Source organism: Chionomys nivalis, chromosome 14, assembly GCF_950005125.1.
Source record: "Chionomys nivalis chromosome 14, mChiNiv1.1, whole genome shotgun sequence".
Lineage (NCBI taxonomy): Eukaryota > Metazoa > Chordata > Mammalia > Rodentia > Cricetidae > Chionomys > Chionomys nivalis.
The window spans coordinates 11353203-11379898 of record NC_080099.1 but is presented as its reverse complement, the minus strand read 5'-3'; the positions used below and the strand labels follow the sequence as shown (position 1 = coordinate 11379898).

General features: G+C 43.2%; 1 protein-coding gene across 1 annotated transcript in view; it reads left to right on the top strand.

Annotated features, from left to right (window-relative positions):
- Zbtb7c (zinc finger and BTB domain containing 7C) overlaps nucleotides 1-26696 on the top strand; it is a 233942-nt gene that overhangs the window by 62408 nt on the left and 144838 nt on the right. The gene's annotated exons all lie outside the window — the stretch shown is intronic.

The window sequence follows — 26696 nt, the reverse complement described above, 5'->3', positions numbered from 1 at the left end:
TCCATGCGCTATAATAGGTTGTGGATATTTTCAGATACTTTGCTCTTAAACCTGCATCGCAGTTTTAATTCAAGCAGGTCACAAGAAAAGAGGCTTAAGCGGCCAATTCAGAGGTTGTCTCCACAGAAAAACTGCAGAGAAACAGTCTGATTAGATAATCACCGTTTCCCTGCCTGCAAAACCAGGATTGTTTCAGAATCATTAGCTCCTCCTTGCTGACAGTCAGCTGGGTGGGTGGGTAGCTGGCTTCCCAGAAGAGGTCTTAATCTTATTAAAGTTTATCAGAAAATTGCTTACGCGTTTATCAACACTAATTTCTTCCCAGAAGGAAGTTGGGAATTACATCATGCGGAGAGGCAGTGTCCCCCAGGTTTGGGACATTTGCCTTATCAGCCATGTGTTCAAGAGAGAGGGACAGAATGGAGGTGGCAGCAACATTGTAACTAACTCAGTGTGTCTGTTACTCCCTTTGTTCTCACACAGGGTTCTAGGAGACAGGGCTTTCTCTAGCCCCACTTTACAGAAAGATGGTTTCCCTTCTATTACTGTGATGAACACCATGACCAAAATTCAACTTAAGGGAGGGAAGACCTTACTGGGATTATACTTCCAGGTCATAGTCAATGCTGGAACTCAAGGCAGGCCTACTTGCTATCCCACACAGCGTTATCAAGGAACTCACGTCACAGCCAAGAAGTTTGTAGTAGGAGTCGTAATGGATGCTGCTTACTAGCTGGCTGGCTCACTGACGCACATTCAGCTGGATTCTGTAGACTGCTCAGGACAGCCTGCCCAAGGAATAATGATGCCCATGATAGACCGCTACATTAATTAGAGCAACCAAGACAACCTCTCACAGACATTAGCAATCAAGACAACCTCTCACAGACATTAGCAATCAAGACAACCTCTCACAGACATTAGCAATCAAGACAACCTCTCACAGACATTCCCACAGGTCAGCCTGATCTAGGCACTCCTTCATTTGAGACTCCCTTGTCATGTGACTCTAGGCTGTGTCAAGTCGACAGTTAAAGCTAAGTATGGCATTGTTCAAGACCTTAGAGCTAGGATGTAGCCATGTCAAGTGGAATGGATTACAACATCTTAGTTTAAAGCTCTCCATTGGCCTTACTTTCCATTCTAGACTATGACATCACTTCATTCCTTAGCGTAGACTAATTGTTCCAGTGAGCCAAGTCAAGCTGATTTTATAAACTGAAATGATTAAAGATGAGAGTGTCACAAAATGACAAGCAGATCAGGTGTCTCAAAGTTTCCTTCCTTGTAAGACAGGGACAGGGAGACAGACAGTAAGAAAATCACCCGTGGGTTAGAGTGAATTCCCCTTGTGCTGGGATTGAGGTGGAGGGTGTGTCATTGGCATGACAGGGGCCCAACTTGACTTCTGTTGTCTAGGCAGGTCAGACTAGAGTTTGTTTACATAGAACTGAAGCATAGGTGACTCCATGCTGGTTTTTAGTTTGGTCTCTTGGGGTTCTTTGCAAGAACTTAGATCTGGTTAACCTCAGAAAGGTCCCCAGGATGTCATAGGACAGGTCCAAGGTCTATCCTAGGTAGAACACAGAGAGGAAAACTTCTGTGCAATTAGAATCTCTGAGCTCTGGGTCTTGGAATTCCCAGAAAATCCATTTCGCTTTGGCTCTAGAGGCGCCTGCTTCGCATTTCAGACAGGTTTCCAGACCACGTTCTGGTCTGGGCCAAGGGTGCCCACTCTCCCTGGAGCTCTGAAGATGGGAGGCAAGCAGAGACATGAGCTCAGAGGGCAGGGGCAGGAAGCGGGCTGGCTCCAGCCTGACTGTCTTGCTTTCTGTTGAACATCTCTACGTCTTTGCACTAAGCACCTCACTCGGCAGAGGAGGAATTAGTTAAGTAGTGGTTAAGACAAGGGAGTCCTACATTCCAGTGCAAATAAGAACACAGATAACGTGGGTTTTTACCAGATTGAGTAAAAGGGAATTGTAAGGTAAGTTCCGCCCCTGAAGAAACCTGAAAAACCAACCCTGCTAGGAGCTGCACAAGCTTCTGGGTGAAGACTTAAAGAAAACATTTGAAAATATGTCACCAACAAAATCATTCTACCCCCCCATCCACCTACAACACGATTTTTATGTATTATCTCTCCTGCACTTCTCCACAGGCTAGGAATTCTAAGGCACAAACCCGCTATCTTGCATTTGCTTGTTTTCAATGACCAGTGGATCATAAACATTTTTCATGTTTCTGCATAATTATCATTTTAATGACCACATAATATTCCATTGTGCAGAGGTAGTATAATTTATTAAGCCATTCCCCTTAATGTTGGCTGTTTATATGTTTTCAGTTTGGGCCTTTTATAGATAACACTGCAGTGAGCATCTTCCTGTAAATAGTCTCTGGCTGCTGTTGAATTTCCACAGGAATAATTCTTAATAGAAGAATTGCTAGGACACGGACATGTATGCGGCTCCTTTCTGTATTGCCAAAACGCTTTCTGAAAATATTGTTTAATACAATGTCATCATTCTGGAATGAATCTACTGGTTTCATTTCAACTTCAGCAGCAGTGAGCAAGAACGTTTCCTCCTGATCTAACGAAGTGGTGTTGAATTTGCTGTCACCTGCAGTCCTTTGTTTGCTCGTACAAACTGCTGTTTCACCGTGTGTTTGCTTGTGTTACATAGAGTTTTCTATGTGTTATCTGTTTATCTAATGTACCGTGTTTATCTAATGTACCGATGCTTTTTCTTAGAACTGTAAATAGGCTCTTTGTAGGTCATAAATATTAATCATTTTTGTCCCATTAGTCCAGATGTTTAGCTTGTCGTTCATCCTTGGGTCTCCATTTTCCCTGTGGAGAGGCTTTATTGTGCCATGTGTGAGGTCCTTTGTCTCTTAAGTCTTGAATACTAAAACCTTTCTTTTGAAAAGAAGAGAAAATGGTTCAGATCTTTGGAGTATGAAACATACTTCACCAACACACTGTCTTTTGTGGGCAGGTATCCTTCCAGACCCCAAGGATGGACTCTTCTTGAGATTATATGCTCATGCAAAAACAAGCAATAAACAAAAGCATAGCTAGGATGTCACCAAGAAATCTTATAGAGAAAAATGAAGCAGGGGTAGAGGTTAGGGAATGTCAATGGAACGATTTAGTCTTCAGGACAGGCTACTCACAAAGTGACATTTGTGAGGAAAGACAGGGAGAGCCTCTCCCTGAAGGTATTCCAGAATCAGGGCCCTGAAGGAGGTGACAGAGGAATGTGGGACTGAGATGCGGACATATGTGACCTGTTATGAAACAAGGAAAGTCTGGTGGCTGGACTGAATGCCTGAGTCAGGGGATCAGTCACCCGGTGACACAGGACACCCGAGGAGGCTGACAGGACATGGGGGAGACGTGCTCTGCTTCATGGTCTAACTAGATCACTAAGTTTTATATTTGAATAATTTTCTAGGAATATAGCCATATCATACACAATTTCGCCTCTTCTTTTTCAATATTTATTTCTCCTCTATTGTCTTTAATGTTTTGACAAGAGCATCCAAGAAAGTGTAAAATAATTACACCTTTATTAATAATTTCAATAACAATGATAATAGTAGGCATCTTTATGTATTCTGAATTTAGAGCAATTATTACTAATTTAAAGTCAGATGCTTTATGATATTAATGAAAGTTCCTTTAATTCTACTTCTTAAAGTTTTATAGGGAATGATAGTTGAAGTCTATAAAATACCTTTTAAGTATGCAGTAAAACTATAAGATGCTCTTACTGTTTAGTGTCTGAATGTGGTATAGCATATTATAATGGCAGAAATTCCTGTCCTTGCTGATGACCCCAGGGTAATGCTATTTTGTCCCGGTATGATTTCAATTTATTTTTTATTCTTTTCTTTTGTAATTCATAGGGGATGAGGTATGCCACAGCACCCACGTGGAGGCAGAAGTTGGTTCTCTCCTTCCACTTCGTGGGCCCCAGGTATCAAATGTAGGTCACCAGGCTTGGGGGCCAATGCCTGTACCCACTAACCAGCTCACAAGCCCACGGTGTCTTCTCTTATAATTTGTGCTCAGCATCAGCCATCATAGCCCCTCCCTTGCTGTTCTGATTGTTTTGTCTTTCTTTAAAGTTTGAAAAATGTAATTGCTTATTTATTTTTATGGTGCTAAGGATCAAACAGGGTACTTTCACCTTTAGGACGGGTACTGAACCACCAAGTTATACCCCCAGCTCTAGTTTTTGTTTCTTAAAGGTGCATGTCTCCATAGTTCAAGGGATCACATAGCTTAGTAAAATTTACTGTGAAAAATAACAGTTTTTCCCACCTGTGCCCCTGTTTTAGACTCAATTTTCCTATCTCTAAGAACTCGGCTTTGTTTTCATTTTTCTACTGCAAGCACGGCTGTTTATTGACTTTCTCTTGTGGAAGATGATGGTTTAACAGTGCTATCCTTACAGCAACACGAGAAGAACACCCACCCCACATCCCATCCTTGCATCCCCATCCAGGCCGGGTGGTAAATGTTTGCATCACTAAGCCTCCCTCATCTCTTGCCTGGCAGAGTACTACTAGATTCCTTTCACGTATAAGTTTTTGTTTCTAAAGTTAATAATTGTCACGCTTTTTGTTTCTAGGTTGTTGTTTTGCTTTGATTTCTGTGGAGTTTTCCCTGTGTATTTATCATGAATCCAGGCCCAGTGTTCCTTGAATTAGATCCATACCTTCTAGTCCTTTCAAACATAGCGGATAATATGACAATCTCAGCTGCTTTTGACATCTTCCATATCCCGTTCTGGTCTGATGTTGGGGCTCACAGCTGTCGGCCACCATCCAAGGATCCCTTTCCCCACTCACATCCCCAGTTTCCCGGCTTTCACGCGTTCCTTTCTTAGCTTGCTCTCTTGTTTTGATGGACTCCATCCCCCTGTAGTCCCATGAGTAACGATGCAAGCGATACCTTCTCTTTCCCTTTGCTTATTTTAACTATTTTTTACTCTTAAGTACATATCACATAGAAAAGTTAATAATAATAAGTATAACGGCATATATGTATAAAATGGCTTATTGTAAACCATTATTTTGTATGCTGACTTAAAAATAATAAAAAGAGAAATTAAGAGAAGCTCAATAATACACCCAGTTTAATATAAATACTCAAGTAACCGTCAATAAAATGAACGTTATTAGGACCGCCAGAACCCTCCCCCTCCAATGTAACAACCATCAACCTTATTTTTATGGTAACAGTTTTCTCACTTTATTTTAACTGTTTGTGTTTTCATCTTTATTACATACATTTGTCTTGTTTTGAACCTATTAAAATAGAGTTATCATATTTTATATGTATTCCTTTAGCTCTTGTGTCTGTGAGAATCACCCATGTGGTTGTATGTTCTTGCGGTTCATTTTTATTGCTTATTTCATGGGACAACTCTTTGGGAATGCACACTAACTAAATAAAAATCTCTACTCTTGACCGGCTCTTTCCAGATTGGGGCACATCAAACAAGCTGTTATAAACCCGAGCATGCTTCCTGTCTCCATGTGCATGTGTCCCCCTCCCATACACCATGCCAGGCAACTGTTGTCGCGCTGGTAGAATTCCCGAGACGCTTAAAGGGAAAGGGAGGCGGGGCGTTTCTGTTTGGTTGTTTTCTTTTTATTCCCTCATGGTTTCAGAGGCTTCATCATGGTTCCTTGACTAATTTGGCCTGAGACAAAGTAAACATTGTAGTGGAGAGTGCAGTGGAGCAAAGCTTCCGCTTCTTGGTGGCCAGGAAGTGGAAGACGAGAAGCTGGAGCCGCGACCTGCTCTCTTCAACCACACACCACTTTCTGTTATAGCCTGTTGGGCTGTGAACCATCAGCTCATTACGTGGTTGATGTCACCTCTGACCCAGGCACTTCTCAGTCCCTCCTCCAGCTATGAAGCCTAACCTTTAGCACATGAGCATTTGAGACTATTCCATGTCCAAACCACAAAATATGCCCGACTTTTCGCTAGACAACCTTGAACTGCTTTTTAGCCGAAGTGGTTTTATCAAATGTCACTCCCAGAAGCAGGGAGACAAGTATCCGAATTACTGTCTGTGCTGTTCTCCGTTCTTGTCAGCGATGGTATCGCAAGGGCCTTCTCTATCTGCTGTCATTATATATTCGGTCAAGTTTCAGCTTTCGTTTCCTGGATGTTGAGACTACATATCTTTTCTCACATCTGTTGGTTTGAATATGGGCTGGCCTTCCGGCTTTCCCTGGCCATTCTGGCTTGAAGTCTTAGTTCTCCATCTCTGAAGTGTTCTGTGGTCCACCAGCCATCTTGGGTGGGACCCATGTGTCCTTTGCCTTCTGGTCTGTGCTGGGTGGCAGACAGATGACCCCTTCAGATTCCATTGCTCGGTTTTCCTGATCAACTGAATTTTGCCTAAATTTGGCCAATGGAAGACACTAACAGATTAGAGGGAACTTGAGATGGGAGAAATCACAATATTTCTCTCTTTTCTTTGAGTATCATTTCCTGCTCTGGCTGTGGCTTTTCCAAACTGGCAGTTCTAACTGAAACAACCGTTCCAGCCCTGACTCCCAATAGCATCCCCTTAACCTGCTCTCCTCCATCACTTGGGTTGGGTCCCTTCCTGTGTCACCACTTCCCCCCAGGCTCAGCAATTGCCTGCTTGGTTTTTCAGTTCTAGTATCCTCACAGCTAATTCCTGTATCAAATTCCCTCTCAGAAGCTATCTGACCCTGGCTTTGTGTCTCTGCCTGGCCCCTAACTGGAACAGCCAGCCTCTCTCGGCCAAATTTGGCAGTCAAAACATTGCCAGCATATCACTGCCAATAGGATAGCGTGAGGTCCTCCTATTGAATCTTCATAATCTGATTCGACCTTATGTTTGCAGTTGGTCCTCACTCTTCGTGTATCCCACCAGCTGTTCTTATTCAACTGGTCTCTTACTTCAGGTCAAGTCAGCCAGGTGATACCCACTCCCCAGTAATGCTCTTTTTATGTTCCAAGGCTCAACCCAGCCTTGATTTCTTTGAAGTCTTCCTTCACGTCAAACAAAATCCTGAAGCTGTGTTCCTGAGGCTAGAAAGAGTTTTAGATGGCCCTTTGCTGGCTTCTGGAGTTATAACTTTGTCTCCCTTAGGTCCCTACACCTGCAGAATAAAGATTTATGAAGCCCCTCTCACAGGCCAAGGTCTTTTTCAAATTTGTGGCAGTAAGCAAGCATTCGTTTGTGAGTTTAAGTGCCATGGAGTGGTTGACATTGGCCTTACAGCAAAGTGTGGATTAGCTTAACCAGAAAGATTTTCCACTAGACTCCTGATACACTTGCCCACAAATGGAGATTGGATGGGAAAGACGGGAAGACATAGGGATGGATGCAGACATGAAGAAGTAATTCTGAATGTACCTCAGAGGAAGAAAAATTGTAAAAATTCAGGACAGGTCAGCAGATAGCAAGACTGCATTGGGAAGAGAAAACACTGGAGTGGAAGGGAGAGCTTTAAGACAGAGCGGCTTCAGATCTCCCATGACTGATGAAAAGTCTATTTTCCCAGATTAGAGAACTGACATGAATGCCAAGAAGATAAATTGTAAAACTTGAAAGTCAAACATTATTAAATTGGTAAATTTCCCTCAGAAACAAACATTTTAGAGAAGCTGACAGGATAAAGTCTTGTTCCTTACCAAAACCAACCAACCAACCAAACAAACAAACAAAAAAAACAAACAAAAGAAAAATAAAAAACCTTGAAAGTGAACTTTATAACACTTAATAATATTTAGTAATAGAAAGCTTTTAAAGCAGCCAAGGGAGTAAAAGAGTAAGATAAATAAAATGGACAGAGATGGCTTCTTCACAGAGACTGTGGCAGCCAGAAGACAGCTTCAAAATGCTGATGGGATTTCATTTCGGAATTTTATACAGATATGAATAATGTAAAAATATGTACTTGAGCCAACAGAATATCAGAGAGTTCATATTAGAAGATAGCCATCAAAGGACCCCTACGATCTGTGCTTCAGACAGGAGACTCATTGTATGGGGAAGCATAAAGGACAGCGAGGAACGACGGGCAGACCTTGGGGAGCAAGTGTTAGTGATACAGCCAAGGATTCCTAAGGGTTCTTTGACTTGTAACCCTTATTGCACAAGCAACCGTTACATTGCTCCAGATACATAAGACTAGAAGGTAGGTATACTAATAATAAATGATAAGGAAACTTATTTTAAAACAATTCTTTGTCATATAATTTTGCCATTTGTTAAAGACAAAAACAAATTTGTATACTAATGAAATGGATATAGTTGTTTGCTTTTATGTAAAGAGTAAAATCTTAGCTGAGTATTTGCTACTTTAGGAGTTCGTTTCTTCAGTGTTTTTCAGAGTTAACTAAAAATTTGACTTACCATTGCCAGTTCTCAGAATGCATGTCATACATAATTACGTAATACAAAATGACAGAAGTGTGTTTATAGTCATTTCAGAAATTGTTGGAAATTCTGTCCTAATTTGAAATTCACTTAATGATTTTTGGGTGTGTGTGAAACTCAAGCCAGCAAATTAAATAGCATTTAAAAACTGTTTTTGAAATTAAAATATAATTACATCATTTACCCCCCTTCCCTGTTCTCTCTCCAACCCCCAAGTACCCACACTCTCTCCATTCAGGGGTTCCTTTTCTTTAATTGCTCTCATGTATTAATCTATATATTTGTAAATATATAAATGCAACCTTCTCAGTCCATGTAATGTTACTTGTTACATATATTATTTCATTTTTTTAAAATCAAACATTTAACACAATACAACCTAGCTTTGCACTAATTTGATGCTTACTGGATGAGTAAGGACTGTAGGAAATGATTGAAAGTCTGTTTTCTGTAATTAAACCATTATGTTTTTAAAAGAGCAAAAACTTGAACATACAGCGTTTCATAACAGACAAGCCTAGAATCTGAGCTGAGGTACTTCAGGCGGCCTTCAGTGGTATAGTGTGATCTGTCAGCACGCACAGTTCAAAGTTCACATGTGTGGGCCCAAAGCAAGGCTGCAGTAAAACCACGGGACATAGCATGGGTGAGCAGTGCCTGACACAACTCAGATTCACTATGCATGGGATTTTGCTATTATTTTTGCATGTTTTACATTCAGAATCCTATTAACTGCTATCAGTTGTTTTCTCAGCTTCTTACATGAGGGTACTACCTATGGAGTTGTGAGCCACAGCTTAATAAGTTTAATAATCTAATAAACAATATTTACAAAAAGCGTTGATATTAATGATTAATGATGGAGAGAGAGCGCTACTAAACAGAGAGTAATAAAGAGACAGAGAGAGAAATTCTGGGTCCAGGCATTAAAACAAGGAAGCATTAACGAGTCCTCTCTTGACAGATGGGACTCACCAAAGCATTAAGCAAGTTGAACACGTGACAGTCAACGATGATACTTAATGTAGTGGCCGCATCTCAACTGCACATAAGCAGTTCCCGAGGCCAGCCTTATGTCAGGTCATAGAGCAAAGCTTAATAGATCATGAGTGCACGGTGTGCCGCCATTTGTATTTAGAAGGTAAACACAGGCACCCCAGTTGCCATCTTGTATGTATGCTCAGAGGACCTGACTACAAATTGACAATACCTTCTTCTGAGGCAGAGGATTAGGGCTTAGGTTGGACAAAAACCTATATGTGTTTTTAAGTTTTTCCATTAGCATACCTTAGTTTTATTAAAAGGATGAATTACAAAAATGGGCATCTGTAAAAAGTCATTAAACAATAGACATATAGCAAAACAACATGTTACTGATGTCAGTGTCCACACAGTGGGCCACTGTAAGCCCAGAGAGAATCAGTGTGTGCTTAGCTACCAAAGACTTCAGGAAGAATAGATTTTGGCAGGCTCGTGAGGCTCAGGCAGGATTGAGGTTTAGTGGGAAGAAGACGTTCTTGGTAACTAAACCTTCAGGAGTTGGGATCTGGCTCCGTTGGTAGACTGCTTGTCTATTGAAGAATTCATGAGTTTGATCCTAGCACCACATAATACTGAACTGTGGTGGCACAGGCCTGTAATCTCAACACTTGGGAGGTGGGGGCAGTAGGATCAAAAGTTCAGGGTCATCGTCAAGTATACAGTGAGTTTGAAACCAACTTGGGTTCTATGAAAACCTACTTAGAAATTAATTTTAATAAAAGAAAAAAGTACCCCCCGCCGGGAGCAACCTAGCTTAGGAATTGACTGTCATCATGGCCCTGGAGATGGATTCACAGCGAGGGACTCGCACAGGCAAAGTTGCTCGAGAAAGGAGGAGAATTGATGTGTTAGTTTGAGTCAGAAATGTCCCCCAGAACTCACGTGCTTGGGTGCTTTGCACCCAGCTAGTGGCACTATCGTGGGAGGCTAGGGGTCCTTTGAGGACAGAGGCGTAGAGGCAGAGGTGGGTCACTAGACAGGGGTCTTTGAGGGTATAGCCCAGCCTTAGTCCACTGGCAGGATTATGCCTCCTGACCCACCAAAGTGTAAGGAGCTAAAGAGCTCTCTCACACGCCAAGGACTCTGCCACGATGGACTGAAACCATAGGAAACAAAACCAAACAAACCCTTCCTTTATAGTGCTTCTGTCCGGCGTTTTGTCTTAACAACAATAACCAATACTGTGTCCATGATGCCTGGTGTGGAAGCAGCGAGCCAACTCTTCTCAGAGAAAAACCACCAACACTTGGGGATTTCTGAAATGTGCTCACTGGTGTTGCTGTTGGCGTCCCCAGTTGTGGCCCTCTGCAGAGGAACTGGCTGCTGTTCCTGGTGGATAAGGTTGGATCTGATCCATAAGCCTCCTTGGAGTGGTCCTCCAGCTTAGATGGGGCCCAAAGAGGCAGCCACGCCCCTAGCATGGGAGCTAAGAGCTCCCATACTGCCTCCTACTCTGGGAGCCCCTGTATCTGCTCATCGCTCCTCTTCATCATCTTTCCTCCCTGCACTGCAGCTGACCAGCTCCCTCATGCCAGCCCTCTCTGGTCTGGTTAATTTGGGTCCCTCCAGGTTATGTGGTGGGGGAACTAGAGAGCACTCTTACACAGCATTCTAGTCCCTTAGATAATCCCAGGGCACACAGGAGCAGAGGATAGGACCTCATGGGGATCCAGTCAGGGAGGCAGAGGAAACGCACGCACCCGCACCCTTCTGATCAGTCCTGGTAGCCTCCAGACCCTGGCTCTCAAGCAGCTTCAGGTGGGTGGCTGCTTCATCGAGGTAGCTATTCTGGTTATATAGCTGCAACTAGTCAGCTGGGATCCACGAGTGTACTTCTAAGCCCCCTCAGGTCAGTGCATGATAAAGTCTGTGAGAGGCAATGTTGATTCCGCACTTATGTTCCCTTTATTGCTAATCTGCACAAAGAAATGTTAATGATTTTAATTGCGGGTTGGGTTAATGCATCATGTAAATGATTTTATTTAGAAAGTGCAAACTAATCCGCCTTGTAGAATGGTTCTTCCTCAGAATCCTCCCACTGGCTTGCAGGTTCACCCAGGGCTAGGAGGTGGGAGTGGCCAATGTCAGGGCTGCTTCCTGCTTCCACCAGGCCTGCTGCACTCTTGGCCTGGAGGCCACAAGAAAGCCTCCTTCCTAAGGAAGGTCCATGAGGGAGATAGGAGTTCCCTCTCACTGTTCCATCTGGATCCCCCAAGTTACCCCAGCTCCTGCCTGCCGACTCTAAAGTAGTTCCCGCCAACCAAGCTGATTATCCCCTCATTTGTTCCAACCTGAAAATAAAGACAGATAAAGAGAAAATATCCCGGGAACAACGCCAAACTGAAGACATTACGTTATTAAGCGATCTCTATCTGAGTAATGGATTTATGGCCTTTAACAGCTTAAAAAGAAATATAATGTTTTTCAATACCCTCTTTTAGGGAACTTCTTATAAATGAACTGTCCATTTTATTAGTATTAAAGGAAATAGGGATTGAATTGAGCTTCCAGGGGACGATGATTATCCACAGATTTCTCCTTAGAGCTGGGGAAATTAACAATGTGGAATAATCCACACAGGTTTTTTTTTCCTAAGGACACTTTATAAGAGATTGTACAGTAAATTGGAAAATGTATAACTATCCATCAAGGCAAATCTTGGGAATAAAATAATTAGAAACCACACAGCCGTGGCCAGGGAAGATGAGCGCTAAAATTAGACTTTGTGTGGCCGTGTTTGATGTCACCCGAGTGGATACTGGTGGAGTTCGGCAAGGCTCAGGCAGGCCAGGAGGTCGTGGAGAGCTGTCCCATAGACTTGTGGGGCCAGGGAACACTTGGGAGGTTGGGTTTGTGGGAGGAGTGTGTTGATTTCCCTGGAATCTGGCAGCCACCCCGGTTTTCCCCTCCCTTCTTCTGACCCCAGCCGCCTGCACCTCTGTCTGGCAGCCGTCCCTCTGCTTGTCTTCCGCTTGGCTTTCCAGATGGTTTGAAGCTTTGTGGTTGCTACCCGAGGGCCAGATGGATTCCTTCCATGAGGGTCAGGGGACAAACGAGGACAAGAAAATATCCTTGTGCTAAAATCTAGTGTGTGAGAGAAAATGTGAGTGTGTGCGTGTGGGTTGAGCATGCGCGGACAGGTGTGTGTGAGAAACAGGGAAATAAATTCTGAGCTGAAAGACATACAGGCTCGACTTCACAGAGTCTCCTTCCTGTTGCCGTCCAACAAGGGCTGTGGGCAGATGTATGGGGGATGGGGTAACCATCACAGCGTGCCAGGGTGGGGTGCTCCTCTTTCTGCCACAGTCTCTGCCCTTGGCAGCTGCTCTCTGGCCAATGGGTGGGGTGGGGCAGTGAGAAGGAGTCCCGCTGGGGAGGAGGCAGAAGTGAGGGCAAGGAGAGGGCTCAGCAGATTTCCCCTCCCATGAGCATCAAGGCTCAGACCCACAGCCTTCTCCCAGACAAGGATCACGCACAGTCCCCGCAGTCCCGTAGGAGTAGGTTGGGGAAAGCGGTCACTCTCAGAGCGACTTTTTACAAGTTGTCTGTTGCCAGATCTAGCCGCTAGTGTTGGAACTGTAGTCCATGTCTCCTGTGTTACAGGCGGGGAGAGGGAGACCAACGCAGGTAAGGAGGTGAGGGATGCTCCAGTCATTATGGTGACCATGGCTGTGCTGCATTGCTAGTGTGAGAGTGGCCCTCGGGGCTCCTCTTCCCTCACTGGCTGGTTAGGCTCAGGAGCTGACATACTGACAGCATTTCCCGCCCAGTTAACATGACCCAAGATCATTTTCTTGTTCAGGGTTCAGATGCAGTTCTCTTCGGCTTCTCCACTGCCCTCTCTACTTGGTACTCATTTCCTCCCAACCATGGCTTTATTATAGAGCCATAATGGTGGATTTTTCATTCCAGAAGAAGCAGATGCCTTTACTGACCCCCTCTTTAGGATGTTTGCCTGAGACTCCTGCCCTCTACTCAGAAGGGAAGGAAGAGGAGAGAGAAAAGACTCCTTTTTGTCTACAACAATGCTAAATTGTGTCATTATAGTACTCCATTGTGACATCACAAGGCTGAATTGTGATATCATAATCATTGTGCCATTAAGTGACATTTTAATGCTCCATCTTGACCCCACAGTGCGAATAGTGGTGTCCCAATGTCTTTTGTGCTACTACAGTGCTCTATTTTGATGTCACAGAGTGGAATAGTGATATCATAATGTCCTTTGTGTCTCTATAATGCTCTATTCTGATGTCATAATGCTGAATGATGACATCACAGTGCCCTTTGTTCCACTATATTGCTCTATTTTGATGTCACAGTGCTGAATAGTGTGACATCACAAAGTGATACCACAGTGCTCAGTCCATGACATCAGAATGCTGGATTGTGACATACAGCTTTCATTGGGCCACCAAATGATCCATCATGTCATCACAGTGGTGCACTGTGACTTCATAGTGCTCCATTTTGTCATCATAATGTTCCATTTTAATGTCACATTGCTGAATAGTGAGGTCACAATCTCATACTTCCTAGTTTGCTTATACCTTTTCTTTCCCTCACGTCCCAAATCTCCATTAGTCCCTAGGGCAAAGACTAGTGCAAGAATTCCTGCTGCAGATCCTCATGGGAAGCAGGACATAGTTAAATAGGACTTCTGCTTCACTAGAGTCTGAGAGAATCAACCAAATGTTAAAAATCAGTCAGTTTGTTTCCTTTTATCAGTTTTGATCCTTTCTAATAATGGTAGTGACAACAATAGCCAACTATTATACAGGAAAACACCAAGGCTTTCAGGACCCTTTGGATTTCCTGTGGCAAAGGAGAAACTAGAAGCAAAGAGATGGAAGAAATTCAAATAATATAACCTAGTTGTCTGTAGAGGTCACTTCAGGGGAGACAGGAGTGCACGTCCTCCTCTGGAGCCAGAGAAGAGATGTAAAAGAAATGTCTATCTGCTTATTCCCTGCTACCCTCAGGCACACTTGCCTGCAAGGATTACTGGGAGAAGGCAGGTGAAGGTGCTTGTCAGGGTCCAGTCATAGGAGATGTCCAGCAGGCATTCCTGGCAAGCACACTGGCATCTCTCTTCCCTGATGGTAAACAGGGTGCAGTGACCTGTCAGTTCCAAGATGCTGTTGTGGTCCATTGAACTTTCTCAGCCATTTCTGAGGATGGCTGTTGACAGAGGTTTCTGTCCCGCCTGGTCCTGCAGTCGTTCAGTTCCAAAGAAACACACAGAGGCCTACATTAATTATAAACCAGTAAGCCTATTGGCTCAGGCTTTCTTATTAACGAACTCTTACATTAGCCCATAATTCTTGTCTGTGTTAGCCATGTATCTTGGTACATTTTATCAATGAGGCATTATCATCTTGCTTCTTCTATGTCTGGGTGACGACTGCAGACTGAGCCTTTCCTCTTCCCAGAATTCTCCTGTTCTGGTCACCCTGCCTATGGTTCCTCCCTAGTTACTGGCCAATCAGCATTTTATTAAATCAGGACAAGGGACAAGTCTTTACATAGTACAAGACATTGTTCTGAGGAACCTCAAAAAAACTTTATAGACTATTTAGAGACTATTTGCAATTATACCAGACAGTAATCTTGAAACTTAACTATCATTTTACTTTTATAGGATCCCTAGAAAGAACATCATCCCCATGACAGCTGGAAGTAATTCTAGAAGATAACATCCCCTCTCCCAACAAAATTTATCCTCAGGATTAGGGACATCATTTAGGGGTTGATTATTACTGGTATAGAGTTGGGGGTTGGGGTGGCAATTATGTAGCCTCCAAGATCTCTTAGGAAAAAAAAGGAAAATTGAATGGGATAATAGGTAGATTAGTGTGAGCTTACTCACACTAATAATAATAATAGTAATAGAGTGAATATTTATGAGCTATTATTTTTGGACAATTTACATTGGTATAGATTCTTATATATTGATACAAGTTCAAATTATATTTCTTATATTGAATATTCTCCTATTTCTGTTTACAATATTTGTACACCTATGCAAAGTTATTTGCACATTTTTCTACCTCTGTTTAAGACATTTTGTATATTGATACAATTTTAGGATATATTTATCATATTGCATTATACATTCCTACCTCTGATCAAGATACTTATACATTGTTTATATTTTTAATGTCATTGTCCTCAATTGCTGCTGGTTTAAAAATTGTTTAATACTCTAATATGAAGACTTAGTCTTTAAGGTATTAAGTATTATTGGTCAATAGTAATTCATATTTGTCATACTTATAGTTAGACTAATCAGGTTCTTTAGATACATAGATACATATGTATTCTGCATAGATAGGTAACCTTCAACCACTTCAAAGAACTGTAGAAATGGCATTTAAATAACTTAGGGTTCTGTTGACGTGAGACACGATTGCTCCTGGCAGCACCAATCTATTCCCAAGAGAATGTTGAGCACCGAAGATACTCCACTTGGAGCTTGTTTTCTTCTTGGCATAACTGGCCTTTGGGCAAAGAAATGCCCATGCCTTGACCACTGACAAAATGCATGATATCTGGACTGGACAAGCAGCATACAAGAAAAAAACTGTCAAACCTTGCCAAGTCAGGGTAAGACAGTTTTGAAAAACATTTTTCTGGCTCTGAAAATGATATGTCAGTTACGCTAGGCCTTAGCCAAAGTTGGTTGCTCCAACACTGCAAATGAGACTTTGGGTGATTGCCCAGGTAACCAGCTGTCTCTGTCATCTATTTCACATTTTGGACGCTGCTTGATTGCACTTCCTGCCTACTTAAATAATATTATCTCCCTTCTCAGGCCTTTGATGGGGTTGAAGATTAGATAGTTGTAGTTACTTTCCTCTTATGATTTAGCCAAGTCTAATACAAGACTTAGTTAGACTCCTTAGGATAGAATGATTATTGAAACATTTAGCACGTGTTCCTTGCTTAATATTGTTTATGCTGGTTATAATTCTAATTTTTATACTTGATATTTGTTCTTATTGTATATAATTTTGTATTAGGCTTAGAACTCTCTTATTTAAACAAGAGGAAGGTTCTGTGGGAACTCCTTCAGCCAGTAGGCTTTAAGATACCCCTCCCCCCACTTGTGCATGGCCTCTTATACTATAAATGCTGATGTACAGTGCAAGCTCTCTCTCTCTTCTGGCTTCTGGATTTGGTTCCTGTCCCCTGTTCATGCAGAGGACTGTAATCTGTGAGTCTACCCCTAAATAAATATCCCTTTATTATACTCAATTCTGAGCTAGTATGGGATTATTTTGTAACTTTCTTCATCTTCAGACAGCTATTCTTGAGGCTAATGGCAAGGAGGGTGAACTATAATTGGCTTCAGGGCCTCAAGTAGAAGACTGTCCTGCCCCCATCCACTGCCACCACCACTGCCAGCACAGTCTGCCAAGTTGGAGACATTAGAGCTGTTGGTGGAGGTTTCTGTCCTGCCCGGTCCCGTAGCCGTTCAGTCCCAAAGAAACACACAGAGGTCTATATTAATTATAAACTGATTGGCCTATTAGCTCAGGCTTCTTATTAACTCTTACATCCTACATTAACCCATAATTCTTGTCTGTGTCGGCCACATGGCTTGGTGCCTTTTATCAGCAAGGCATTTTCATCTCACTTCCTCTGCTTCTGGGTGACGACTACAGACTGAGTCTTCCCATAATTCTCCTGTTCTCATTGCCCCACCTCTACTTCCTGCCTAGTCACCCTGCCTATACTTCCTGCCTGGCTACTGGCTGATCAGTATTTTATTAAAACAATACAAGTGACAGGGTACAAGACCATTGTCCCACAGCATAGAGCTACCCCCACAGAACCTATCCTGACTACACCAGATGAGTCCCTATATATAACCATGGAGGATGCAAAGGTATTTCAGGCACAGCTTACCTACAGGTGCTTCCACTTGCAGGAAGGGTTGATATACCCAGTGACAGCCCCTTAGAAGAAAGCTGATTTCCCCTTTTCCAGCAGCTATTTCCCACTTGCAAAATAAGTCTTGGTTAGGGGTGTGTCTGCTTTCTTCTTTCAGTATTGCTGCTCCATTAGGCTTGAGCCTGTGCACGCTGCCAGGGTCTCTGGGAGTTCATGTGTGCATCAGTCCTGTTGTATCTGGAAGATACAGTTTTCTAAGGCCATTTGTCACCTCTGGCTCTCTGTCTCCTCTTCTCTGTGGATCCTTAAGCCTTGAAGGGAGGGGTTTGATGAAGAAATCCCATTTAGAATGGATTACTCTAAAATCTCTCACTTTCTTCACATTGTCCAGTGTGAGTTATTTTCCATCTACTTCAGAATAAACTTCTCTGATGAAGCTTGAGTGAGGCCCTGATCTATGGGTGTATCTGCGTGTCATTAGGAGTCATTTTATTGCTATGTTCTTTCAGCAGAATAATATTATTGATTTTTTTTTCTAGTCCCATGACCTATCAAGTCTCAGTTCTTGGTCACTAATGTGACCAAGAATATCATGTAAAGGTTTCATATAAATAAGTAGGCCTTAAATACATTTTTTTTTAAAAAAAAAAAAAGGTTGCTTATTCCCATAACAAATCTGCCACAATTACAGCAGTATATACTGCAGGCAGAATATTGTAGCAGGTCACAGATTTTGTAGCTAGGTTATAGTGATTATTACCTTTTTCCTCTAGTAGCATGCAGAGTACCTTCTAAAACATTACTGGTGGGAATGAAACCTGGTACAACTATGGAAATCAATGTGGAGGATCCTGAGGAAGTTGGGAATTGATCTAAAGCTCTAACTAAGCACTCTTGGGCATATACCCAAAGGACTCTGCATCTTACAACAGAAATATTTGCTCAGCAATATTCATTACTTCTCTATTTATAACAGCCAGAAATTGAAACAGCCTAGATGTCCATCAGCTTATGAATGGGTAATGAAAATGTGGTACATTTATACAATGGAATATCATTCACCTGTTAAGAAAATTGAATTATAAAATTTGCAGGTCAATGGATAAAACTTGAAACAAGCACCCCGAGTGAGGTAACTCAGACCCCAAAGGACAAATATTTTGTTTCCTTTTATATGTGGATGATAGCTTTTAAGCTTTCACACATGTTACAATCTGAATAACCAAAGAAGTCGGGTACCCAGTGAGGGACCAGTGGGAAGAGAGGATCTCCCAAGGGGGAGGGGAATAGAATAGAGTGTCATGGAGAGACAAAGGGGAAACTAGAATAGGAGGAATGGAAGAAAAGGGTGAGGGGGGAGGCATAACTAACACTAAAGGTCATTTGAAAAACCATATAGTAACCTACTATAGAAGCTTCCTAAATTATATACATATATAAAACAAATCTAAATGAATTCACTAAATAATAGATGAGAGAATGCCCCAACTATACCACCAAATAAAACCTCCAATGTCAGGTATGGGTTACATCTTGTTGAGTTGTTGGCCAAAGGAGTCCCATGATGTTTGACCAAACCCACAAACATCATAGGCTATTGCCAAGGTCACTGGCTTTTCCCTATAGCTTGATGGTAAAGACCTAGCCTATTGCTGACGATAGCATGTATTTTTGTCATCAGACATGGGGAAGTTGAGTTGGTGCCTAACTAGAAGCCTCATTCCCACTGACTAGCATTCGTATAGTTTTGAAACAGGGTCCCATTTAGTCCAGGCTTGATTCAGACCCATTATGCATCCAGCTTTTCTAAGGAAACAGGGAGCTCTATGCACAGAGTTAGGTGTGAAGTCAAAGGCTAATGTCTAGCTGGACATGCCTAGGTCTTGGGGACTCCATGTTCTTGTGTTCCCAGGGGACAATATTGTTCCTCACATCTGTAGGGTAGTAGGTCTGGTCACTGTCTGAGACAGGGAAGACCCACACCTTCCTCCAGCTAGTGAAGAAGCCAACTTGACTGGGTGGTACATCTTCTATTCCTTTTCTGCACCCAGGCTCTGTCCTTGATTTGAGTATGCCCCAAACGCTCTTCACGCCACGCCCACTAGGAGTGCCCTGTCCCTCTTGACTTCAAGCATCTTTCATCTCCAACTAGGTGAGCTTGTGGAAGGCAGAGCCTTAGCTCTCTGGTCCAAGGGGAAATTCTGTGTCCTTCAGGATGCTCAGTCAGAGGTGCCAGCCTGGTCAGCAAGGCTGTGGGCTCTGCACTACATTCATGGATGACAAGTTGGTGGGACAAAGATTGGCTAGCACTCCAGAGCCAGACTGTCTTTCTGGGGAAAGTTGGATCATCTTCATCGTTCCCTCTGGCTTTTATCTGGACGATTTGCTGTCCCCCTCCTGACCAGTCTGCGTTTCCATCTCCTCATCCATCTGCCCTCTGTGCTGACCCCAGGACCCTGCAGGGACCTGTTTACCCCCTCCACTACTTCAGTAATTGGATCCGCTCTGCTGAGGACAGAGACACTGCTTTTCAGGCCCCTTGATCAGAAGTCCCTCCTCCCCACCCTGTAGTCACATCCATTTGTGATTTGAGGCTCCCCGGGTGTCCTGTGGAAATGCAGATACTAGTAGCCCCTGCCGGCTACAATTCCGGTGTAGATTTGTAAATGTAGCTCTGCAACCTGCTGCCCTGACCTAAGTCATTTCTCTACTGTTTACAGCTATGTGATCCGAGAAGGGACTTACACATTAGTGTCCCCAGCAGGAAGACAAGGCTAGTCCTAGTCCCTGCCTCACAGAGAGGGGTTGGGACTAATGAATGATCATTGTAGGTGTTTGGGTTTGGTCATCAAATGTCACGGGTGTTTGCACTGTTGTGGTCATCATTATTTCCTCTGGCTCACTGAGGCGGGAGTTTTTGATGAGAGTGAGCTGGGGGATGAGAAGTGTAGTGTGTGCTGTGTGGAGAGACTTGACATGGCGACTCAAGAACTAGTCCTGGTGCAACGTGTCACCAGTAGCAGATGGCTCACTGGGTGCTCTAGCTGCTGCCTTTGTGAGATGGAAATGCGAGAAGTTGTATCTCAGGCTCCTCCGGTCCAGATTAGGTACTTCCCTGTGGAGAGACTTGCGCAGAAGAATCTGTATTCCGTGGAGATGGTTGGAAGGTCTTTTGGGGGCCTGTTGATGAGACAGTCAGATGAGGTGGGCTGGAGAGAGATCACGGCAGTTATGAGTACTTACTCCACAATCATGCTTCTGTCGTGCCTCTACCAAGCTAAGCATCCCTATGAAAACCTGCCATCCCAGCTCCCAAGGGGGTGGAGACAGGAGGATCACTGGGATGTGGTGCTTTCCAGCCTAGCCAAGAAGGCAGGAGCCCCAGAGTCAGGGAGAGGCCCTGCCTAAAGGAGTCAGCAGAGGGTGCTGGAGGGAGACACCTATGCCCTCTTCTAGCCTACACACACACACACACATTCATATACACACACACCACACAAACACACTCACATCACACACAATGTTAATAAATCCATTTAAAGAAAGAAGATTAAGCGATGGCTGTGAGGAACTGAGATTAGTCTTAGCACAGATCTTAGGGGAAATTAACTTGTCATTTTATATTGATATTATATACACATATGTATCTATATATGAGACATTCTGAGTTTTAAAGGTGTGGGGTGTATGTTTGGGAAGATGTAAAAGGTTGCAAAGATAGGCAGAGGAGATGGCTATATAGCAATCTATATGCACTTAATGCTACAGAATTTAGAGTGAACTTTAGAATGGTTAAAATGATCAAAATTTCATGTTATGTATACTTCATAATGAAAATCGGCATATAAATTCAGCTAAAGCACATGGTTTTGCACCCTGTCTCTTTACTGTTGACAAAAATATGCTGCTTTCTTTTGGGATTTGGCATAAGTTAAAGTGTTTGCTTCATTCCTGTTAAGAGTAATGACATGCTAATGAGCACAGGGTGTTCTAGAAACATGGAGGTGTTATTGAGAAGATACAATAGCAGCAGCTCGCTCTCCCTATGCCTGTGAGAGAAGCCATCCAGGGAAGGCAAGAGTGGATCTCCTCCGCCACAGGAGGGGGCAGGGGTAGACGAAGGGAGGACAAGAGAGAGAATTAGATACATTGGGGGGGGGGGGGAATGAGTCTAGAGAGGAGAAGGGTTGGGTTTATTTGCACTGTGTGTGCTTTGTGTCTGTGGAGGCCTGAGGGTGTCAGGTCCTCTGACTCTGCAGTTACAAGTAGTTGTGAGCTTGAGGTGAGTGAGATGAGTGCTAAGAATGGCCCTCTGCAAAGGTAGTGTTTTTAACTGCTGAGCTGTCTTCCCAGCTCCTAGAAAATAGAGTTTAAGAGAAATGTTATAGCACTGGGGGAAATGGGGAGTGGGTCCCTCAGTGCTGCTGCAGGCATTTTGTTTTCTCGGGAGTGATTAGGGACCCGTTGGGATTCCCTGGTGAACTGTTCTGGTCTGGTTGGTTTCTTGGCATTGAGTGGCTTGAGGATGGAGAAGAGAGTCAGCTGTGTAGCCAGTAATAAAAACCCCTATGGGACTGGAGAGATCGCTCAGTGGATAAGAGTACTTGTTGCTCTTGCAGAGGACTCAGGTTCATTTCTCACAACCATCTGTAACTCCACTTCCAGGAGGTTTGATAACCTCTTCTGACCTCCATGGGTACCCGGCAGATACACCGTCAAACACACAAAATAAATCTACAACGATGATGGTGATGTTAATGATTATGATGGTGGTGGTGGTGGTGGTGGTGGTGGTGGTGGTGGTGGTGGTGGTGGTGGTGGTGGTGGTGGTGGTGGTGGTGATAATGATGATAGCCCACAAGGCTAAGGACAATGGCATTTGGAATCATATTCAGGCTGTACAGTGCCCCGACCTGTGTTCTGTTCCTCTAACACATCAACCTTATTTCTTTCCAAAGGCTTTTGAGTTGTCTCCTCCTACTGAGAAAGGACCAGGCCTTTGTCCGAATGCCACCAACGTCTCCTATGAATGTGAAAGAAGCGTGGCTGCCATTGGCGTACCCACTGTTCTGCTATGTTCTGTGCAGCACTCCACCTTATCCTGGATGCTGTTACTCATGTCCCCCGACACCTCACTGGGCCTGGCAAGCCCAGTCCATCTGACCCCTGTTGCTGGGAAGGGGATATGTTCTCTAGGTAATGAGATACTGGCCCCTCTGAGAACAGTGGGCAAGGAGAGTGTGCAGGCCATGGGGGCTGCAGAACAAAAAAGCACCCTCAGCGTTTTGAGGGGAAAGACATCCCCAGAATCTGAGCCAGGTCTTATAAGAGTCCTTGTGACCTCGCACACTTGCTTGTGGTCTAGCCTGGAGGCACAGCAAGGAAGGTTGGTACATTCCTTGAGCTTGGCCTGTGATCCTTTACCCCACTCTGGCATCAACTCTTGTTTCCAAATTCACCCCATCAGGACCCAGCAGGATCCCCTTGTCTACAGGGACACTCTGCTCTGCCTGCCTGTCTGTCCTTCGCACTAGCCCCCCAGCCATGAATTATTAACTTACTTGGGCCATTTTGTCTCTTGGCTTGTATTTTTTTAAATTAATAAATTATCTTTTGAGTGCACTTTTTGTGTTTATAAGAAAATTGAGAAGAAGATACGGAAGTTTTCCCATAGACCTCCTGCCTTCACACCCTCCCCAACCCCACCATCACTCCCCCACTATCATTCCCCATCGGATAGTGCCTTTGTTTTGATCAATGGAACTAAATTGCTACTTCATCATTGCTTGAAAGTCATGGCCTACATTAGGTCTCATTCTGTGGGTTGAACGTTCTGTGAATTTAAACAGTGCATTGAAGCGAGCTAGGGTTATCTGGAAAGAAGGGATCTTAATTGAGAAAATATCTCCTTATGATTGGCCTGTAGGGAAATCCATAGAGCATTTGCTTGATTGATGATTAGTGTTGGGGGACAGCTTATCGTGGGTGGTGCCCCTTCTGGGATGGTATAAGAAAGCAGGATGAGCAAGCCATGGGGAGCAAGTCAGTGAAACTCCATCACGACTTCTTTATTAGTTCTTTCCTCAAAGTTCTTGCCTTGAGCTCCTCCCTCTGACTTCCCTGGATGATGGACTACAAGCAGTAAAATGAAATAAACTCCTTCCTTCCCAAGATGCTTTGGGTCATGGTGTTTTTATCACAGCAAAATAAAAGCCAAGACACGTGTGCTATTGTGATAGTATCATAAAAACATAATGCTGTCACCTAGTCATCCTTCCCTAACCCCTGGCAACTGCAAATATTTTACTCTCTCCTTTGTTTTCCATTTCCCATAGTTCCATTTAGTTGGGCTCAGACGGTGTGTTGACTTTTCAGACTGGCTTCTTTCACTTAGCAATATCCCTGAAGCTTCCTGCATGTTGTTCATGGCCTCATAGATCACTTCTCTTCAGCACTCAATAATATTCCACTATTCTACATGTTTTATAGCGTATGTCCCCTTCATCTACCAGAAGACATCTCGATTACTTTCAAGCATGAAAGTTATAGAAAAGTTGCTAAAATGCTCATGTGCAGATTTGTGTGTGTACGTAAGCTTTTGGTTATGTTCATAAGTGGACTGACTCATATAGTAAAAGTGTATTTGGTTTAACAAGGAACTGCCCAATTATCTTTCAAAGTGATTGTCATTTTACATTCGTGTGTGTTGTATGTACGTGTTCATGTGTATGTGTACTGTGCGTACAGATGGGCATTCATATGGGTCTAAAGGACAGAGGTTGATATCTTTCTTGATCATTCTCCACTGTATTCTTTGAGACAGGGAGTCACGTTGAACCTGGAGCACACTGGTTTAGCTAGACAGCCCAGTGATATCCAGGGATCCACCTCTCTCTGCCCTCCTAGCAATGGGGTTGCAGACACAGACAACTACGCCTGGCTTTTATGTGGCTCCTGAGGTTCCAAAGTCTGATCCTCGTGCTGTGTGGCAGGATCCGTACTGCCTGACTCTCCCCGGGCCTCCATTTTGCAGTCTTGCCGGCAGCAGATGAGTTTGTATTGTTCCACATCCTCGCCATGATCCCACGTTCTGAGTGTTTTGATTTGAACCATTTCTGTGTGTCTATGTTACATTTCCTTTTTGTTTTGATTTCTAATTTCCTAGTGACATATGGTGTTGTCCATCTTTTTCATATGTTTTCTTGAGTTACAATTTGGAATCTTCCATTGAAACTCATATGTTGAGGGTTTGTTCCCCAATGCAGCAATGTTCAAAGGTAGGGTCACTGGATCACCAAGACTCTATCTAACCTTATCATTGGGTTCATCTATTGAAGATTCATAGCTGAGTGGTCCCTTACTGGGTGACAGAAACTATAGGAAGCAGGGTGGAGCTGGAGGAAATAGGTCACTAGGGGCATGCCCTGCACATGTGCATACTCTCACAGACTTGCAAGAGTAGAAATATATTTATATATATTATATACATATACATATATAATGTTAAAATAAAGCCTTAAGTTTATATCAATATACAAAAAGTCATACCTATGTAAAATATTTAAGACTAGTAGTTGCTTTTTTAGTTTAAAAGATTTAGTAATCTACCCTTTAGTCTTATCATTCTTAAATTCCCCCCTTTTAGAAAGAGATCCCGTAATATAACTTCCTTTACTTAGTTTCTTTCCTGACCATGACAAATAACAACTTTCTTTTTAATTAATTAATTAAAAAATCTATCTTTTTCTCATTTTCCATGCCAATTTCAGTTTCCACTCCTCCACTCCTCCCATTCCCTCCACCTTCCTCCCCCACCCCCACCCACTCCTTGGGGAGGGTAAGGTTTTCCATGGGAAGTCAACGAAGTCTAGTGCATGGCTTTCAGGCAGGACCAAGGTCCTCCCTACTATATTTAGACTGAGCAAGGTATTCCTCCAAAGAGAATGGGTTCCAAAAGCCAGTACAAGCAGTAGGAATGAATCCTGGTGTCACTGCCAGTGGCCCCACAGTCTGCCCCAGCCATACATCTGTCATCCACATTCAGGGGGCCTAGTTTGGTCCTATGCTGGTTCCCCCGCCATCAGGCCAGAATCAGTGAACTCACATTAGCTCAGGTAAGCTGTTTCAATGGGTATTCCCATCACGGTCTTGACTCCTTTGCTCATATTCTTGCTCCTCCCACCCTTCGACTGGACTTTGAAAACTCAGCCCAGTGTTTTGCTGTGGATCTCTGTATCTGCTTCTATCAGTTGCTGGATTCTACGATGACATTTAAGATAGTCATCAAACTGACTATAGAGTTAGGCCAGTTCAGATCCCCTCTCCACAATTGCTTAGTGTCTTCGCTGGGGTCATCCTTGTAGATTCTTGGGAATTTCTCTAGTGACAGTTCTCTTGCTAGCCCCATAATAGCTTCCTCAGTCAAGATATCTCTTTCCTTGCTCTCCTTCTCTGCCCTTCCTCCATCTCGACCATCCTCAATTTCCATTGTATGAATATTTTTAAATTTTATTTATCACTTTTGGCTATTTTTAGTATTGTTGCTATAAGTATATACCAATTTAAATGTTTTTAACCCAGGGCTTCATGCATGCTAGGTGTAGCATGGTACCACTGGGTAACCATCAGACTATCTTTGACAGTGACCACACCATTTTACAGTCCCATCAGCAGTGTATAAGGGCTCCAATTTCTCTACTTTGTACTTTGGCTATTCGCTGACTTGTAGATTGTAGATATCTTAATGGGTGCATGGGGAAGCTCACTGTGGCTTTAGTTTCCATTTTCTTGGTGCCTAATGATGCTAAGCATCTTCACATGTATTTACTGGCTTTTTTCTTAAAAAAATAAATGTCTATTCAAATTCTTTACCATGTTGAAAAGTTTGACTGTTTTTATGATCGTCTATCCTGTAGGCTGTTTCCTTCCCTGCCTCCTTTCTTTCCTTTAAAAAGATACCTATTTCTTCAGTGTGCTTATGTATGTGTGCATGCATGTGTTGTATATGCGGATATGGAAGCCAGAGGAGAACATGTTTCTTCCACACCTAATTCCCTGGAGACAGGATCTTTCAATGAACCCGAAACTTGTCATTTGGACTGTTGGCCTTACGGGTAGCCAGCAAGTCCTTGAAATTCTCCTGCCTTTGCCTTCCCTACTATGCCAGGGTTCTAAGTACTTACATGCCTGTACCTGGCTTTTTACACAGGTACTAGACTTAAGCACAGGTCCTCATGCTTACAGGGCAAGCGCTCTACACTCTGGGCCATCTCTCCAGTCATCTTCCTTTCTTTCTTATGTAGTTCAGACTGG